This window comes from Solanum pennellii, chromosome 11, assembly GCF_001406875.1.
Source record: "Solanum pennellii chromosome 11, SPENNV200".
NCBI classification, from domain to species: Eukaryota; Viridiplantae; Streptophyta; class Magnoliopsida; order Solanales; family Solanaceae; genus Solanum; species Solanum pennellii.
Window position 1 is genome coordinate 26,693,413 of NC_028647.1, and position 21,115 is coordinate 26,714,527.

At 36.1% G+C, this 21,115-nt stretch overlaps 1 pseudogene; it reads left to right on the forward strand.

Annotated features, from left to right (window-relative positions):
- The first annotated feature begins 1,972 nt into the window (after nucleotides 1–1,972).
- Nucleotides 1,973–21,115, forward strand: part of LOC107003773 — a 44,166-nt pseudogene continuing 25,023 nt past the window's right edge.

Sequence of the window (21,115 nt, forward strand, 5' to 3'; positions counted from 1 at the left end):
ATAAGTCTAACATACGTACAAAAATAATTGAACCTAAGATGTATGTAATGAAATGATGAACCCTAGGAGGGTAATTATGAGTGGCCAAGTTCATTGGCATATGATGATATGAACTACGAAATTATGAAATGAACATTCACGTAATAAGAGGTGAGTAACTATGAAAAAGCAAAGGTGCTAATAATGAAGAATGTGGTGACAACATGATATGAGGCTAATGTCTGTGATGAGAGCAATCTCAAATGAGCCTAAGCAAATGTTACCAATACGTACTCACTAATGAAAGTGTAAGATAATGAAGAAACCAGTCTCAATGAACACTCAAATGAAAGTATCAAACTTAACACACTTTATACAAATGATGAGATGAGATATCATCTAATGATTTATGTTGTCCTTGGACTAGAAGCCAGCTTGCATGACGTATGAGTTGAATGTAATGGACCTTTATACTGAGCACCGATAGGCTAGGTATGAGCGGTGATGCCTTCTTTCGGGAAGGTCGAAGGTTCACCTGATTCTCATGAGATGAGATTGTCCAGCTTGTCTGGTATGGGTCTCCATACATCTCTTAGTCTTTGAACCTATACTACCAATATAGGGATCTGGCGGGGTTAAATTCCCATGTACGGTAGAATATCTTTGGGTCACTTTGGCCGGTTATACTACCTCTTTTAGGTTTGGGGGAGACACTGGATTTCATGATGCTCACATGATCTATGTCAGCTACAGTTAAAGTTCCCAATGAATGAATGAGGTCCGTCTCAAATAAAGCACAAAATGAAATGAATGGTACCAAATGTGTTAGGATAGGATAATCAAGAGGTGACCTAGACCTAGGTAGTGACATTAGGTTATTCCTGATCATTGCATAGCAAACCTGATGAAAGTCTTAAACTATACCCTACGTATAGTTGGTGTTCACACTGGCCAATGAATGAAATTAAATGAATTATGTATGAATGAATGAAGCTGGCTCTGTATTTGCTAATTAAGACTCCGTAGTTGAGGTCCCATGTGTTGTTCCCTCATTTTGGAAAATCTTAATGTCATGTCCATGATTCCAAGGTCTCATGGACAATGAATGAATGATATGAAACAAGTTATGTGTTATATGTTATGATCTATAATATGTGCTATATGAAGATCTTATGTGTTGTATGCAATACGATTTTTATAATAATGCATGTTACTCTCATGGAAGGATCTTTCTAACTTAATTTGGAAAGTTCACTAACTTTGTTAATCTCAATTTGGAAAGTCTACTGACTTGACTTCCAAAAATCATGTCGTTTGGAAAGACCTATTCTTTCTCATGCATGTCCTTGGTGTGTGCTTGCATATACCCATACGTAGTACAAGTGTTTACTAACCCTATACACGTATATTATTTTAGGTGCAGTCAAAGGTGGGCGATAGAGCTACAGGTTCATTGTTGCAGCTATCCGGATGTCAGCATTCATCCGCAGTTTAGTAGGTCCTCATGCATTCGAGGATGTTCTTGTTTTATATTCTAGTATAGTTTTATAGTTGAGCTGATGGAGCATGTTCCACTAGAGTTTCTTTCATGTTTTGGTTCAAACATTATATTGGTGGCATTTTGTCCATTATACAATTAATACTTAATGAAGTTTTTCTTTAAGTTACTTATCTCTTTAATGTTAGATGGTTGATGCTGAACGATTATGAAATATTAAGAATATTTAGCAAGTATGTTAAAGATCAAAAAGTTTCAAATTTTTTGCTAAAATTAATCTAGGTGAGGTATGAGTAACGCTGAAGAATATATGTTCACATCAACCACTTTAAGTAGTTTCTAAGTCATAGTAGTGAAGTGCACCACAATCCTGGATTAGAGACTGCATGATGCGTAGGAAAATTTCCCTTTTTTTGATCTTATCGTTCTTTTCTTAATTTCTGAATTCTGGGGGTATGAGCGTGCCAAACATCAACCCTTGTTGTTTTTAAGAGAATGAACATTAGGAGAGCTAATGGTCGGCGGACAGGGGGAGCAGCTGCTGGCGGTAATCAAAATCCACCCCAGGCTCCAGCTGAAAGAGGGGTCATGCCAGTTAACCCAGTTGGTTTGACTGATGCTGAGGTGAGGGAATCTCTGGCCCAGATGGCACAGGCCATCACGATGTAGGCTCAGGCTATGAATGCCCAAGTATACCGGCATGATATTCAGAGGGAGAACACACCGGTTCGCAGCATGGCTGACACACTGTGAGATATAACAAGGAATAATCCTCCTATATTTATTGGGGCTAAGACATCGGAGGATCCTCAAGAGTTTGTAGATGAGGTGCATAAGATCCTGGTTGTTATGAGGACCACTGATATTGAGAAAGCAGAGTTGGCTTCCTTTCAGCTCAAGGATGTTGCACAGACTTGATGCAAGATGTGGCAAGATAGCCGTGTCTTAGGTGGAGTGCAAGTCACATGGGTGTTGTTCAAGACAGGATTTCTGGAGAGATTCCTCCCTAGAATAGCTGATTTGTTCGATCAACTTCAAGGGTGTATTTCTTCTCTAAGATCGATCTTCCTTCTAGGTATCATCAGCTTAGGGTTAGGGATGGAGACATCTAAAAACAGTCTTCTGTATCCGCTATTGTCACTATAAGTCCGGGTCTTTCCCCAACCCTCTCTCTCGATGTGGTGCCTTTAACTCTACTATGTCAATACTTTATCGCAATGTCGAAAGGAAGGATTTCTGGTCTTTTAGGAGAAGGATATCGAATGATCGATTCACCGTTGAGAACATTAATCCCAAAAAGAGGAATATTATTATTCATGTCATTTGGTCTCACGAATGCACCTGATACATTTATGGATCTCATGAACATGGTCTTCCTTGAATACCTTGACTTTTCGTCGTAGTATTCATTGATGACATTCTCATCTACTCTAACACCAAGGGAGAGCATGAACAACATTTGAGACTAACCTTGCAGGTACTTAGACAACATCAATTTTATGCCAAATTAAGAAAGTGTGAATTTTGGCTAAGATCAGTGACCTTCTTGGGCCATGTTGTGTCCGATCAAGGTGTAGAGGTGGACCTCAAGAAGACTGAAGTTGTTAATAACTGGCAAAGCCCCTTACTCCCACTGACATCTGTAGCGTTGTGGGATTGGCTGCTTACTACCGCAGGTTTGTGGAGAGATTTTCTTCCATTGCTGCCTTACTAACAGCTTTGACGAAGAAGAAATCCATCTTTGAAAGAAAGGAGACTTGTGAGAAGAGTTTCCAGGAACTGAAGGACAGACTCACTTCCGCCCTGGTTCTTACGCTGCCTAAGTGTAATGAAAATTATACTGTTTATTGTGATGAATCTAGGGTTGGTTTGGGTTGTGTTCTTATGCAGGCTGGTAAGGTAATAGCTTATGCATCCAGACAACTCTAGGTCTATCAGAAGAATTATCCCACTCATGACCAGGAGTTGGCAGCTGTGGTGTTTGCACTGAAGCTGTGGAGGCACTATCTGTGTGGAGTGCATGTGGATGTGTTCACAGACCATAAGAGTCTCCAATACGTGTTCACGCAAAGGGAGTTAAATCTACTTTAACAGAGATTGTTGGAGCTGTTGAAGAATTATGACATGAATGCAAACTACCATCTAGGTAAGGCTAATATTGTTGTTGATTCTTTCAGCAGGATGAGCATGGGAAGTACAACCCACATTAAGGATGAGAAGACAGAGCTGGTGAAAGATGTACACATACTGGCCAGACTAGGTGTGCGGTTTGTTGACTCTACTACTGGGGATGTTTTAGTTCATCCTAGTTCTGAATCATCTTTGGTAGTTGAAGTCAAGCAAGGTCAACATCTAGATCCTGTGTTGATGGAGCTGAAGGATTTAGTACTGATTAACATGAATGAGCCTTTCGCTTTGGGAGGTGAGGCATACTTAGGTATCAGGAAAGGATTTGTGTACTAGATGTGGATGATTTGAAGACAAGGATTATTGCAGAGGCCCATGGTTCCATATATTCCATACATCCAGGTTCCACCAAGATGTATCATGATCTTAAGCAGATTTATTAGTTGGATGGTATAAAGAAGTACATTGCGGAATACGTAGCCAAGTGTCCTAATTATTGAGGTTCGGACTTGAATGTGGGATGGCATTAATATGGACTTTGTGGTTGGTCTTCTGAGGATTAGGAGGCAGCATGATCCATATGGGTTATTGTGGACAGATTAACTAAGTCTGCCTACTTTATCCCTATGAACTTTACATACAAAGACGAGGATTATGTGAGACTCTACATTGATGAGATTGTGAGATGGCATGGGATTCCTTTGTCTGTAATTTCAGATAGAGGATCTTTGTTTATTTCTCATTTATAGAGATCATTCCAGAAGATCTTGGGCACGTTGGTGAAGCTTAGCACTGCCTTTTACTTTTATCTTCAGACAGATTGGCAGGTAGAGCGCACCCTTCAGACATTGGAGGACATGTTGAGAGCGTGTGTGATTGATTGCAGAGGTAAGTGGGATGACCATTTGTCTTTGATAGAGTTCTCGTATAATAATAGCTATCAGCCCAGCATTGGGATGGCACCGTTTGAGGGACTGTATTGTAGGAGGTGTACATCTCTAGTTGGGCGGTTCGAGGTTGGAGATTCATCCATTTTGGGTACACATTCATTCATGAGGCCTTAGAGAAGGTTAGAGTGATTAGGGACAGGTTGGCTGCTGCTTACAGTGGGTAGTAGTCATATGCTGATAACAGAAAACGACCCTTAGAGTTTTATGTTGGTGACCGGGTTTACTTGAAGATATCACCTATGAAAGGGGTTATGAGATTTGGTAGAAAAGGGAAGTAGAGTCCGAGGTATGGTGGTCAATATGAGACCCTACAGCGTGTGGGTGAGGTTTACTATGAGTAAGCATTGCCTGCGGAGCTGGTTTCTGTTCATCTAGTCTTTCATGTCTCTATGTTGAAGAAGTGCCTAGGTGATCCATCATCAATCCTACCTGTTGAAGGTTTGGGGGTTGGTGAAGACTTGTCTTATAAGGAGGTAGGTACCTGTTGAGATCTTAGAAACAAAGGTCAAACGGCTAAGGAACAAGGAGATTGCCACAGTGAAGGTATTGTGGAGAAATCATCTTGTTGAGGGTGTTACGTGGGAGGCTGAGGCCGACATGATATCCCGCTACCCTCATCTTTTCAGCTCTTGAGGTTAGACTTCCTACTCTTAAGCCTATGTTTCTTTTCTCTCCGTATTTTGTTGCTATTGGTTTACTATGAATAGTGATTTATTTTTATCTGACTGGCATTACGATGTAAAGTGGTAGTGTCATTCGGGGAAGAATGTTCCTAAGGGCGGATAATGTACCAACCCTAAAAATGAATAGAATCAAGACTTAGGGTGTCAAGAATTCTTGTGATTAAACCAAGGTTCACAATGATTGATACGGGTAGAACCAGACCTCAGAACCCTTACCACGACAAAGTAAACAATCTTGGGGAGTTAGTTGAGCTTGGAATGGTTCGAACTAACCAAGTAAGGCTCGCAAAATGAAGATTTAACCGAAGGAGTCTTTACCGGACATAAAAGAGGAAATTTAAAGTTTTGAGGGTCCAGGGGTAAAATGGTCTTTTCCAGGACAAGGGTAATATTGTAATTACCCTGAGGAATTAATAAATTACATAATCAATTTAATTTAAAAAGCAATTTGGACAACCCGTAGTGACCCATTTTGCAAATGGGGTGCCGCTCGGGTTCGAGCCCCACTAGGAGCGTTGAATTGATGATTTAATCATCAATTAAAATCTATTTATTAAGGGTAAAATGGTCCTTTCACGTATTAATTAAAGTAAATAAGATTTTGCATTAATTAAATTACATTCTATTTTGACTAAGTCTTGAATTTAGTCTCCTAATCCTTATAACTCTCTCTCTCACGTTTCTCAACTCTCTTCCACGTCTCCCAACCCTTATTCCCTCACACTCTGACTAACAAGAAAGCTCAAGAACATTTTAATAACAATGGTTCTTCACACTTGAAAAACACACTAAAAGTTTTAAACAAAGGAAGGTAATGAAAAATGTCAAGGCAGTGGGATGTTGTTTGTCGAGTGGCATGTACGTTGAGGAGAATTTGGGCGTGGTATGGAGGAGTTTTTGGGCAGCTGCTGCACACTTGAACAAAATCAAAAGGAATGGGTTTCTTCTATCTTGGTCCCTTATCCAAGAGGTCCCTTACGATTCAAAAGATTCATTCCGAAACTAAGGTTGTTCCCTTTTTTCTTTATGTCCTTGTCCCTAGATCCCAAACGAATTCGTAGGGAGGGTATGTGGTGTTGCTAGATTTAGGCATGAATGATGCGATTATATTAAATGTGAACATGTTTATGTGAGGGAAATTACGAAAATGATATTAAATGTGTGATCAAAAAGGTTGGTGTCTTTGAGCACGTTGGCAGTGCCTTAGCCACTGTTTGGAGTCGTATAAGACAGGAAATTCATATGTATTATATTGGTGAAATGTGCATACCATGTGATGTTCATTGAAATGAAATATAATGGATTGAAATGACCATCATTTAGCCAACTAAACTTATGGAAAATGTGCCTAAAATGAGTTCAAGAATGACTAAAATTTTCCAGATTTGTGTACTCTCCAAGAATGTCAATTCTGGGTTTTTAAAGTAAAATAACATATGTGAGGTCAATGGGAATTTTACCCAAAACCTCACATGTTAAAGAAGCTGAAAAATAAAGAAAAAAAACATGAAGGAGCTAAGGGGATTCAATCCTAGCTACTGCTTTCGCGAAAAATAAAAGGGAAATGGGGCTAAGGGGATTCCATCCTAGCTACTGATATTGCGAAATAAGGAAATGGAAATGGTGCTAAGGGGATTCGACCTTGCGAACTAGAGGTGAATGAAGAGAAATGTAATTAATCAAATAAACAGGAGGCGTGAGATTTGAACCCACAACCTCCAAGCATCAGCGAAATAAAAAGAAAAAAATAAGGAGACTGTAGGGGTTCAAACCCACAACATGCCTATCCCAGCGAGAATTAAATGAAAAATCAAAGAGGTTGTGGGGGTTTGAACCCACAACCTCTTGGTTTAGGAAAGAAAGGGCAACAAAAAACTACCAAAAATTAAAAAGGGATTGTGGGGGTCCGAACCTCGAACCCTTCGGTTAACTAAGAGGAAAACTAAAACAGCAAATTAATCCTTAAATGTAAATGTTGTGATTTAATTTAGATTTCTAATGTTATGAATATTAGAAATAAAATCAATGAAAAATATAAATGATATGCATGTGATTCAAGATTTGGGTTCCGTTGCTCAAACATTCGTATTGATATATAAGTCATACGTGAGAAAAATATCCAAGAATAATGCCATATACTTAGATAAAAGTCAACATCTTGGTATATATACAAGATACATGAGTCTGTACTACATAATATTAGGAAAGTAAGAATCACTTAGATAACTATGAATGAAGTCCCATGGCTTGTATGTATAGACACATGAATCTAACATACCTTCAAAAATAAGTGAACCTAAGATGTATGTAATAAAATGATGAACCCTAAGATGGTAAGTATGAGTGTAAGATACACTAAGTGGCCAAGTGCATTGGCATATGATGAGATGAACTATGAAATGATGAAATGAACATTCACGTAATAAGAGGTGAGTAACTATGAAAAGCAAAGGTGCTAATATTAAAGAGTGTGGTGACAACATGATATGAGGGTAATGAATATGATGAGAGCAATCTAAAATGAGCCTTAGTAAATGTTACCAATACGTACTCACCAATGAGAGTGTAGGAAATGAAGAGACCAGTATCTATGAACACTCTAATGAAATTATTGAGCTTACACACTTAATACTAATGATGAGATAAGAAATCATCTAATGAGCTATGATGTCCTCATACTGGAAGCCAACTTCCATGATGTATGAAGTGAATGTAATGGAACTTTATACTGAGCACCGATAGACTAGCAATGAGCGGTGATTCATTCTTTCGGGAAAGGCGAAGGTTCACGTAACTCTCATGAGATGAGACAGTCCGGCTTGCCGGGTATGGGTCTTCATACATCTTATAGTCTTTGACCCTAAACTGCCAATATAGGGATCTAGCGGGGTTAAATTCCCATGTACGCTAGCATGTTTTTGGGTCACTTTGGCCGGTGATACCACCTCTTATTGGTGAGGGGGAGACACTGGATTTCACAATGCTCACATGATCTATGTCAGTTAAAGTTAAATTTCCTAATGAATGAATGAGGATAACCTCAAATGAAGCACACAATGAAATGAATGATACAAAAGGTGTTAGGATAGGATAATCAAAAGGTGAGCTAGACCAAGGTGATGACATTAGCTTATTCATGATCATTGCACAGCAAACTCGATGAATGTCTTAAACTATACCATAGGTATAGCAGGTGTTCACACTAGCCTATGAATGATATGAAAGAAGTATATATGAATGAATGAAGCAGACTCTGTGTTTGCTAATTAAGACTTCCAAGTTGGATCCCATGTGTTGAGCCCTCATTTTGAAAATTTTGAATGTCAAGTCCATGATTCCAAGTCTTATGGCATATGAATGAATGATATAGAAGAATCTATGTGTTATATGTTATGTGCTATGATATATGAAGATGTTATGTGTTGTGTGCAATACGATATTTATAATAATGCATGTTACTCTCATGGCATGACCTTCCTTACTCAATATTGAAAGTTCACTAACTTTCTTAATCTCAATTTGGCAATTCTACTGACTTGACTTCAAAAAATCATGTTGTTAGGAAAGAGTTGTTCCTTCTCATGCATGTCTTTGGTGTGTGCTTTCATATACCCATACTTAATACAAGTGTGTACTAAGTATGGTGCAAGCACAAGTTGGCGATAGAGCTAAGGTTCATTGTTGCAGCTATCTGGATGTTACCATTTATCCGGAGTTTTGTAGGTCTCATGTTTCATGGATGCTTCTGTTTTACATTCTAGCGTAGTTTTAGAGTTGAGATGGTGGAGCATGTTCCACTAGCGTTTCTTTCCTATTTTAGTTCAGACTTCATATTGGTGCAATTTTTGCCATTATACAATTAATACTTAATGAACTTTTACTTTCAGTTGCTTCTCTCTTTAATGTTAGATGGTTGATGATGAATGATTATGAAATGTTAAGAATATTTATCAAGTTTGTTAAAGATCAAAAAGTGTCAAACTCTCTGCTAATATTAATATAGCTGAGGTATGAATAACGCATGTAGGCTTGGCTGCGACCTCTATAGGTTAACGACGCCGGTCTCGTATATTGTCTAGTTTCTTGTTGTGACACCTTTAATAATACTTTATATCCAACTTGATATACAATTTCACTCCTTTTAAGATTAGCGTATGACTTTTTTCTATCCGAAGAAATCATTAAACGATCCTTAATAATTTTTGGGAAGACTTCTGGAAAATCTAACAATAGGTATGGCCTTGATACAAGGACTCTCCAACTGTGTATCAACTATATGAGCAAGGTATGCACTACAACCTTGACGGATCAACTTTCTTGCCAAGGCAGCAGATATAATATATGAAGTCAATGATCTTTGACCTTGTACAATGATGTGTGAACACGTTGGATCTTTGAAAGTCACATTCTTTGACCTACAAGTTATAACTGCATGGTTTTTATAAATCCATTCCATACCTACAAGAACATTAAATCGTTGAAGGGCATTTAAGTTAAATCAATAGGGAACACTAGGTTTTGAATCATGAAGATATAATCACGATAAATTTGACTACACACAACCTAGAATCCCAAAGGACTTTCAACCAACAACTAATTAAATCTCACGGATTTCACATTGTCAGGAAGGACAAGTGATGAATAAATATATGGATGTGTATAGCCCGGATCAAACAATGTTAATAGAAACAAGCAAAATAAGTGAAATTTACCAACAACCATGTCCTATCCATCTTGATCATCCCTCTGCCTCATAGCATAAGTGCGTGCAGTACCCCTTTGTCCACTAACTAGATTAGCTATACTTGCACCTACTGCCTAGGTGTTTCTAGGACTTACACCTTTATTAATTTGAGGAGTATTAAGAAAAGGCTTATGAATCAAACCTTAAGTATTCAAGGAAGGACCATTATTAGTATTAGGACAGTCCTTCATTTTATGATTAAACATCCCACAATTAAAACATGAACCAGAAGCTAACTACAAGTACCATAATGATTCTTTCCTCATTGCAGACAATTGAGAACGTGAGGCTTGCCTTGACCATAATTTGGAATGCTAACTATAGAAAAATATGACGCTTTTCTCTTTTGTTGAGTTTTCCTTTTATCAATACTAGCCCTAGAATTATCAAACCTTCCCCTTTTTGATGGACCTCAAAATGTGGTCTACGGTTTCGGAATTTGTTTTCATTTCTACTAGCTTCTTCTTTATCAAGTTGTTCCAAATAAAAGTAGCAGATGCTAACTTAGAAATGTTCTCATGTTGCAGGGTCGCAAAATATCTCATAATGGAATCATTTAATTCATATTAAAATTTCCTGCACTTGTGTTTTTCCTCTTTTATAGTACCTCCAGCATAACAAGAGAGCCTTAGAAACTTTTGTTCATATTCAACAATAACAATAAGGAGGTTGTCCATACATCATACGAAATTCCTTAAGAAAATCATCCAAAGTAAGAACAAGAGGTTTTACCTTGGCATTTGGAAAAGTTACCCACCAATCATAAGCATCCTTTTTTAATAGTTAAATAGCATACAAAATTTTCGCACAATCTAAACACTCCAACTGCTCAATCACCTTCTCCATGCGATATAGCCATTGTTCAGCATCAGTGGGATCAATAGTTCCTTCAAACTTCACTGCACTTATTTTCCTCATTTTCTAAAAGTTAATCCCATTGGAATCATGAATCTATTCAGCCATGTGGTTTATGAATTCAAACATTTGTTGAAAAGTAGTATTCATTGCTTGAGTACCATGAATCATGTGAGGATGTGAACCAGCTCTTATACTCGGATGGTTGTCCCACTTCAGACCCACTTGTATGGGGAACATACTCATTCTAGATATGTTCTCCAACCACTTCGAGTGCATGAGGTTGGGAAACAGTTGTACCTTAACATTCACAAGCATCTTTCATAGGTCAGTCGGATGAAGAGGCCATAACTTACTTCCTCTAAAACGGAAGATCGTATTGCATTAGGGACATGAACATAATGCATGTGCACTCTACATGCATAAAAAGTATATCTAACCATGAAAGTGAACATTAACTCTTAATAGAACCTTTCGAAAGTAAATAACAATACAAATAATTAACAGCAAAAGTGCTAGAGCCACAAACCTAGGTTCCAATTCCAACACTTATAGTGACCCTTTCCGAGAGATACTACAAAGTTCTCATAAACCTAATTTAATATTTGCGACATTAAAACTAGATAAACGAAGGCAAACTAATTTTAATCTAGTTGACGGATTAAGTTCATAACAAATAATTAAGTTTTGATTGTGTATCTTCCCAATTTTAAACATTTTCTTGAAGTCAACATTTATATGGCACCAAATTTTAAATAATGACGAAAAAGCCTTCTAGAATCTGTTAAGCAAATAACTGACAATTTTTTCATGTGTATATTATCTACACTTAAGGATTAAATTACGATAATAAAACCATCTTCCGTGTATCAAAATCAAACTGTTCGTGCCTCACACAACATACAAAACATATAGTAAACTAGTATATAACAAGACTTGGGTTTACATACTCCAAAAATATTAAAACATATATGTCATACTTATTTTAAAACTCGTGGCGACAAGAAGAAATTAACCCTAAAAATCTATTGTAAATATACAACCCATAGATCATTCACAAGTCCCAACGTTTATACAAAATATATATGCCGATAGGCAAGTGTTATCTTCCTTAAGGCTTTCAAAATATCCATCTTCAATTGCCAACTTCAGGCGTCCTCTCGCACATTCCCTATGATAAAAATAACTATCGCTAAGCATATTGATTAGTGGTGTATAAACTATAGATCCCGAATCTTCATATTCACCAAGTTATCATTCAAGAGTCAAGGGCAGCATAATTGAAAAAGAAATAGTAAAATAAATAATCAATATACAATGAGTATGAAGTTCGATATATAAAGCTCCAATTCTCAATAACGCTTATAGCACCATTTTCCAAAAGGTTATGTAACAACACTCGCCCAATATATACATCACATCGTCACACCAAGCACTAGAAGAATAAAGAAGTGTCGACGCTATGCATAAAGAAGGGTAAAAGACCAATAATTAAGATTATCAAGAACCATATTAAAAATGGCTTACTGGTTCGTACTTAAAATTGACATCTCCCACACTCAGGACGAACTAAAAATCCTGAGTCACGATGGAAAATGATCCAAATCAAAACACATGTCAATAGTAACAAAGTCACATCCATAAGTAAAACAAGGTCCCAACAATAGTTCAAGTGATCAAACAATCCGTACAAGTTGGCGAGTGACAGTAGAGTCTTTAAAGTCTTTAATGACAACAACACGACAATGCAAAGTGAAAAGAAATATCAGAGGTACCAAAATAATAATTAAAATATACCAGCAGGTAAAAATAGTAAAAGTACGAGTTTATACACAAAACACGGTTCCTTAGACATTAAAAATTCGAACACTACTTCAAGAGTTCAAACCGTAGACCAACAAACATATGAAGGTCCTCAACTTGTTCACGACTATATACAACCCTAAAAATACAATTAAATAACTTCTATAATTCCTAGTATCACAATAATGTCTAAGAAAAAAAGCATAATCATCACAAGTATGCTTAGTCTTTAGAAATACGACTATGCTCCAAGAAAAATGATTCTGACCAACCTAATGTCTCATGTCGCAACTAAGATTATAAAAGGAAAACAGAAAAAATGGATGTTATACTTTCAATAAAGAGGTAGGTACATCCTGTAAGCTTGCAAATAATCAAGAATTACAAAAAATGTACGTTTTCTACAAAAATATATTATAAAAATACTAATTGTTGAACTGACAAGATTCTAATTCCTGTATTTGGATAGAAGTTGTCTTATGTTGCATCCAATATTCAAAATCCATAACAGAAAAATTAGAGTTTTACATAAACATAGGAGTTGTAGGTATATGAACTATCTTTTTATAACATATTTATTCACTATAAACTAATTTCTATTGAAAGATATATCCATGAAATACCAAACACTACACAACATAAAAATAGATTTTGTCACTTACCTAGAGGGAGCGTGTGTGTCGGATTCAAGCAAAGTGGAGCTAGTTTTTGTCCTGATTTTGAAAGAAAAAAAGTTTAGCTAATGTTATAATGTTCTTAAACTTGAGGGAAAACAAATTCAATCAAAGGAGGTTTAAAATATATACATACAAAATGATCCTCATCACATGTACACATGTAACCAAAAGGGGCTTCCCCTAAAAATAGTTGGCTGCCCAAAAAGCATACATATACACCTATAGGTATAAATTTGATGCTAATAGTTCCAATTTATTTGTAATTCTAATTAGCCAATTTACATAAATACCCTATACAATACCTTAAATTATAAGAACACTTATGTTAAGATAGATTGTAAGTATCAAAATTTTCCAAGTTCCTAAATGAGGATAAAACATATTATACTAATTAAGAAATGATGTATCGACATGTCAACCATGGTCTAGTATTTTCGTGGTGTTAACGATTTCCATGTTAGGAATCAACATAGCCGACCTACATTTATTCAACACAAGGTCAGATACCCCCATAACAGATTTGTTCATCTTAACTTTAGAATCCGCCACAATAGTAGGATCATTAATGGATAGTTCAGTTAACTTGAGACAATACTCCTTCACACTTATACCCCTTGGGTTAAGTAGATGAATTCTTGAATTTTCATATCCCTTAGTTTCATTGATAGAACCTTTCATGGAAGGTCGTCTTGAAACCTCCCCAAGTAATTCGGCCTTCTCTAAACGGCCTTTCATCCTTCCATTGCTCATACAAGGTCGCCATTAAAGCCCCCCAATTTCCGCCTTTTCTTCAGAAGATACCTCATAGTATCTAGCACCATGAACACTTCAACAGTGAACCCTTGCAGGTCCTCCTCCATCTTGGAGCCAAAGAAGGTAGGGGAATTCATCCTTGTGAAATCCCTAACATTTGATAGAGTTGTGCTACTATTAGGAACAACTTAAACCCTAGAATCCCTAGCTACTTGAGTGGCTAACACTTGGGTCAAGCTATGAATGGCCGCCCTCATCTCCACATTACTCATAGCTCCTTCTTCAATAGGAATTAGTGGGTTTTACGGAGCCGGAGGGGGAACCACCTCATTTTCATTCTCCCAAACCTCATGAACGTTGTTTCTTCTTGTATTAATTACCTATAATCATAAAAAAGAGGTTACAAGATAAGGACATGTAGATTTTGAAAGTCTAGAGGCGCGACTCTTGAATACAAACAAAGTGAGACTTTCCTAGGAATCACATAGCCTTTTATTCATAATCGTGATGCGCTTCACAATAATGAAAAAGATTCTACTTGATGTGGCTCAGTGACATAAATCCTAAGATTCAACCTCATGGTCTAATACAAAGTTTTTCACGAACGGGGATCACCCCCTAGACATAGCCGGCGTCTGAGAGGATTAAGACTACCCCCTAGACATGTAACCAACTTAATCATACAACTCACTACTAGAATAATCCCTTATGATCCCACATGTGCAATGTGTAAAAGAAGTCACATACCCTTCATCACCCTATATAGTACCCTTTAAGATAAACCCTAATAATAGTTCATATAAATGAATTATTCATCTACCTTATTTCATTACAAGTATAATGTAAAATAATTGGAATGGGACCATGTGAGCTACATGGAATCCGGTGTTATCCTCCCACACCGAAAAAAGGGTTAACATTTGTCGAAGGTGTAACCATTCTTACATAACTATCTAGGTGGATCGACAAAGCTATAAACCTATGCGGGAAAATAGTTAAGGGTCAAGAGTATTGCTTCTATAATCCTTGACTTGCTAGGTGTAGAGTTTCCCATTTCATGAGACAACACATATCCTCAAAAGTCGGTCTTACTAAACGTGAAGAAACCCTTGTGGAAGCGCGGACTTACTAAATGTGAGACCTCCATCTCATTAACATGCTCTTTCGGTGCTAAGAATTTATTCCATTTTTTGGTCATCATGATCTTCATGTAAGATCACATACGTCTCTTCAAGAACTCTATGTGAACAGTTCATCATAATAGCTCATATGTATTGATAAGTCAGAACTACCCTTTCACTTTCAAAAACCACATACAAATGAGTAAACCTTTCACTCTAAACTTTATCATAATCATGAAAAGTTACTTTCTATCATACAATAATCGTATCTTAACATACTTGCATAGTTCATAATAAGTTCAATAGTCTAGGGTTAAGGATGAGGAATACTTGTTATCAACTTCACAACCATATATTTGACATAGAAGCATTACAATCTAAGTAAATCATGCTTCATAATCGGATTCAAGAAGAACCAATCTTCAGACTTTTTTGCCCTTTCATCGCCTTAATACTTCAAATACAAAGAATTACATAGTCAATGTACACACAAGATGTAATACATAGCAATTACTATCTACATATACATATAGTCATCATCTTTCACAATTACTATAGGATAAATAGGCATGATGAGTGTAGTGAAGGACAAGGGTTAAAAGGAGAAATCTTGATTGATTAACAACAATTGATCATTAATTTTTAAATAATCAAAGATACAAGACTATTATTAATCACAATTCATTAACAAGTACGTTTTATAAAGAGAACCCATGTGTAGATTGAAACCCTAGTTTTGCGGAAGTTGAATATCATCTTTGAAAGGGCCTCTTGGGGAAAGGAATCCCAAGAGTGAAAGAAACCAAACCTTAGTGATGATATTGCAACGAATTTCATATGAAATCCTTGATGAATTCTTCTTTGAATTGGAGCTGTAGTGTTCCTTCAAAGGAGGTTTGAGTTTGGGAAGAGAGAGACTAGAGAGAAGTTAAAGAGATGTGGGTTTGGGGAATCATGTGTTGCTAAGTTAGTATGATGAGGGTTAGGCCTTTTATAGTCCGTTAAATTACTAAATTGAATACCCCCTAGTCCATAATTAACCTCCCAAGTAACTAACTAATAAAAACATCCTTTTAAAAATTATGTTGTCTAAAACAGACGCAACCTACGAGACGAGACCTAGCAAGGTGTCATTGGTTTCGAGACCAGAATTTTCATGCCTTATGGAAAAATTGTTAAGTGTTAACCTACGAATCCATAGACGGATCATCGATCAAACGACGGATCGTCGATCAAACGACGGCCCGTCGTTTGGCTCATAGGTGTACACTATCAAGAGACAACTTTTTGGGTCAATTGGGAGGGTCCTCTCCAAGGACCCTTAGGGTGGTTCTTTGGGAGTCGTACATGGATTTTTTTTTACCGTAAACACACTCTAACAGATGTTTAATAACTTCATACCTATTTTATTTATTTTCTGACTCTTAAAATCCCATGAAACATGCTAAGGCACAGTAACCTCAATTTCACTAGTCTCTTGGCGTCGTGGACATTTCTTGATTTTTTGAAAAATATCTCCTAAATTATTAAAATACATCATTTAGGCTTAGAATAGTGTTTTGAGTCCTAATTCATCATTTGAGGATCTACACCAAGTGATGAACTTTCAAAGTGTTAGATATACGATTCAATAAAGGAGGCTCAAATCCTCTGAAAAGAGGAGGCGAGGAGCTACAAAGAGGCAAGGGCAAGATAAATAAAAATATCATTAGCAAGATGATGGTCGTAGAAATTTGAGCTGAAAAAATGATTATAGAGATGACCAACCGCTAATTCGATGGCAGGATAGACTATGAAATACGCCTCAGATTAAGCTAGCAGGGAATCGGCATATGCAACCACCCAAATAAGAGTAGCCTCAACCTCAATGCCTCTTGATCCAATTCCAGAACTAGAATAGACTCCTACATTGTCTCTTTTTAATGTAATAGCCCATCCACTGTGATTATTCAACAAATTAAAGGGTGATGTGGAGCGAACCATTATTGAGGAGAAGTTCTTGTTTATGGAGAGCCTAGTAGAAAAATACCATGAACTCTTGCAAACAGTACACTTCCATGGGTTCTAGTAATTCACGAGGCCTGAAAACCATATATTTTCTCTACTGAGTTATGGAATTTTATACAAGATATGGAGCATTCATGCCTAAAACTAAAAAACAGGCAACTGAGTTCAGACCAGTTTATTCTGTCATAGTAAGAGGCACACTAGTAGAATGCCTCAACCATTGTCTTGCGAGTTTTCTTATCAAAAGCATGTACCCATTAGTTTGGGTAAACATATATTGCGGTCACACCAGGAACTCTCTTCCTTACATTTTTTCCTCTTTGTTTTTTCCAATTTGACTTCTTGTGACAAAACCACTTTCGTGATAGTTTACACTTTGGTGTCACACATTGAATTTAATTTGTGTTTAACTGTAGAATTAAACTATGACTATATAAAACGAAATTCAGAGTAGCTACAACTTTCACTACCACTCCATAGGGACACGACCCCAACCCTTAGTTGGGAGTCTTTACTAGCTTCGGTTAGTAGACACTCATACTGTAGAGTAGTGTCATTTATCACGAAATATAAAAAGATATACATATTGAAGCATCACCATTTTAAAGGTCCGCTCAAGGAAACTAATGGTCTTCGAGTATCGGCCAAACCCAGGGTGTTAACTTGGGGCTTGAAAGAGAGCAAAGTCATTTTATCAAAAAAATGATAAAAAAGAAAAAAAGGAAAGAAAACCTTGCAGTAAATTTTCAATGATCTTGAAGGACTATAGACACTTTATACTTTTACAACTCCTTAATCAACAACTTCAACCCCGAATTGTTCAACCCTTTGTATGTTCCAACACCGGTCGTTGCTAGTTTTACTTGGTTTTTGAAAGGCTAGTTTACTAGAGAAGAGGAATTGGGGACATTTCTCTTTATAAGTATAATTATGAACTACTCCTTTCTTGTAAGACTTAGAGGATTTAATATTATTACATTTAGGTTGGGATTAAGTGGTGTCTTGACCGTTGAAAGTGTCTTCTCAATATCTTGATTTTTTTTCTTCTAAAAGGTAACAAATTTTAACCCAGATATCTCCAACATAAAATCCAACTTATCCTCAACAAACTTTCCACAGTATCACTCCCAGAAAGATGAATATTGGGTAGTATAAAGCTTCTTTGTGAAAGTTAACACATGAGGAAATATTTCTTTAAACATAGTTGCACTAGATATTCAAATGCGCCAATATCTAAGGACTTTATCGAGTGACTCAAAATGAATATCATTTTCAAAATTTCCATGAATATCTTGATAAAAACCGAAATTGGCGAATATATCAGCGTACACTATATTGCTCGATGACAAAGGAACCCAACTCCTAAATTGAAGATAATTAAAAAGAAGGCTTCTAAAATAAGCTAGCTCCAACTATGGTTGTTTTCCATCATCAATCTAATAAGATGGGTTAGGCCTACTAAGCATAGGATCATTCCATATAATGTTTCCTCTTCGATGAACACACTTTCTAATTACTTCATATTTTTCAAAGTACTTTGCAGCACCTTCCCTAGAATATACCACAATTTTTGATAGAGAAGGTCCATAATTAAGCAGATAATGTGTCTTGAGATAATAAGCAAGGCAACAACAAACATAATGGATGGGAAAAAAAACTCATATATGGTCAAACTATGAAGAACTTTAAATAATATATAAGCCATGATAAATCTTTTCTATGACTTGAACCGCAAGGCCAACCCTTCCACCACTCGCGATGAAGCTTGCTATCTTGAAATTTTTAGGTTGAATAAAATTCCCTTCTTTAGACAGAAATACAAAGGCACATAACAAACATGAAAAAAAGACTATCAGATAAATCTCATATTTTTGGTGTTTCACTCCAATCTTAGAAAATATCATGTCCTTAGTACTTGACCATGTGTTTATCTTAGGTGTTATCTCAGCTGTTGGATTATGAATAGATGACAGACGTGAAGATCTATTCTCTTTCCTTGGGGGAGCTAGATCATATTTGAGATCTTTCGTGCACCAAAATTGTATATTCAATAAAACAAACTCCTATATTACAATTATTTTCCTCTTTAAGATGATCAAAGGAAGCAAATAGAAACTAACAATTTTGAGGATGAAATATTTCTCTCTTTTCATTAAATCATGTAAGTTCTGTGTATTTTGGTATCACTTCTTTGTAAGGGACTCCGCTAATTGGCAAGCCACAATGAAAATAAAATGTCCCAAAGTAGTATGGATGTGTCCCCATTCGATATAAGCAATGTATTTTTTTTATGAAACAAATCCACCTAAAAGGCTTGTATAATATTGGAGTTTCAATCATAAGTAAAAAGAGAAGAAATTACAACATCAAGAATAAAAACATTATTTACAGTTTGCCAATTTTTTAAGACATCTTCTGTTCATTCCTAACATCTCGGAATTTAGTGATATTAACCTCTAAGCACAATGTTGTCTCCCCAACGTAGTTCCTCTAGAATCATGCAATGACCTTAATTTCAAAGAGTGCACACTATGTTTGTACAATGAGGAATTGGTTTCTCAAGATATCACACTTTTAAGGCTTTCTTAGATTTTTGATTATATTTGGATGTACAACTTCTCATATGAAGTGTGTATCTCAATTGTTTCCATGGATAAACATAACAACCAATAAAAGAATCCTGGACAACAAACATAGTATCTACCGTACAATATTTGAGTTTAGAAGAAGGCAAAGAATAATACTTCCAAAAAAAACATTGTTCAAAGTGCAAAAGGAATAAAAAAAAGTGTTATATCATGTTGCACAAAAGAAGATAAAGATCGAAAAAAGGGTATTTAAGAAGGGGTAAATAATTTAAGCATAAGGGATCTTGAAAAGCCTCAAGTTAAGGGATGTTCAAGGAGGGGACCGTAAACACACCCTTCACATCTTATGTTGAAGTATTCGGGACCTTGTAAAGCCTTCATAGTAGTATTTTTCTTCAAGGCGGGGATGTTAAACATTGTAAATCCTGAAGTTTCTTAACTATTCAGACCCATTAAAGCCTCTAGAGTAGTATCTCTTTCAAGGTTGGGACATTAAACACATTATTGTAATAAAGCCTCAAGTTTGTTAAGTATTCCGTACCTTGTAAATACTAGAGAGTAGTATTTTTATTAAGGTGGGGACGATAAACACGGTATTCTTGAAAAGCTTCAAGTTGGTTTAGTATTTGTGACCTTGTAAAAACTTGTGAGTATTATTTTTTCAAGGGTGGGACATTAACACGGTATTCTACTAATGCTTCAAATTAGTGATCTTCAAGGCAGGGACGTTAAACACGTACCTTCACACCTCAAGATCAAACTTTCGTGTTGTAATAAAGTTCTCCATTACTTAGCCTCCGTGAAATACATATATTATTTATGTTTTCTAAAAAGAAAGACACAAAAAAAAGGATAGAGCAAAAAGAAAAACAAAACAAAAGAAAAATATATGTCCCTCAATGATCTATAAAAAGGGAAGTATGCAATTGTTTAATATTGAGAATGAAAAATAAAATGATAGCATGCCTTTATTTGTAGGGGATAAGTTGGGGTGAAATATCCTTTTCATACGTTAAGTATAATTCCTTTTTCATTGTAATTTTATTTGAACTACATTTAGAATTAAATCATACTCCTGGTTTAATTTCAATTTTCTTAGTTGGCTAGGACAATTTCAAGGATATATATATATATATATATTAAATTGAGCTGGATTAAAATACCTAGTTCAATTTCACCTTTTTATTTTACTAAGATAGTAAAAAATAAAACAAAATAAGGAGTAATATCTATTTGCCTTCCGTAGTTCTCATGAGAAGGAAGAAAGTTTAAGTATTGGACGCGTGGGCCGAAAGGTTCAATTCTTTATATATATATATATATATATATA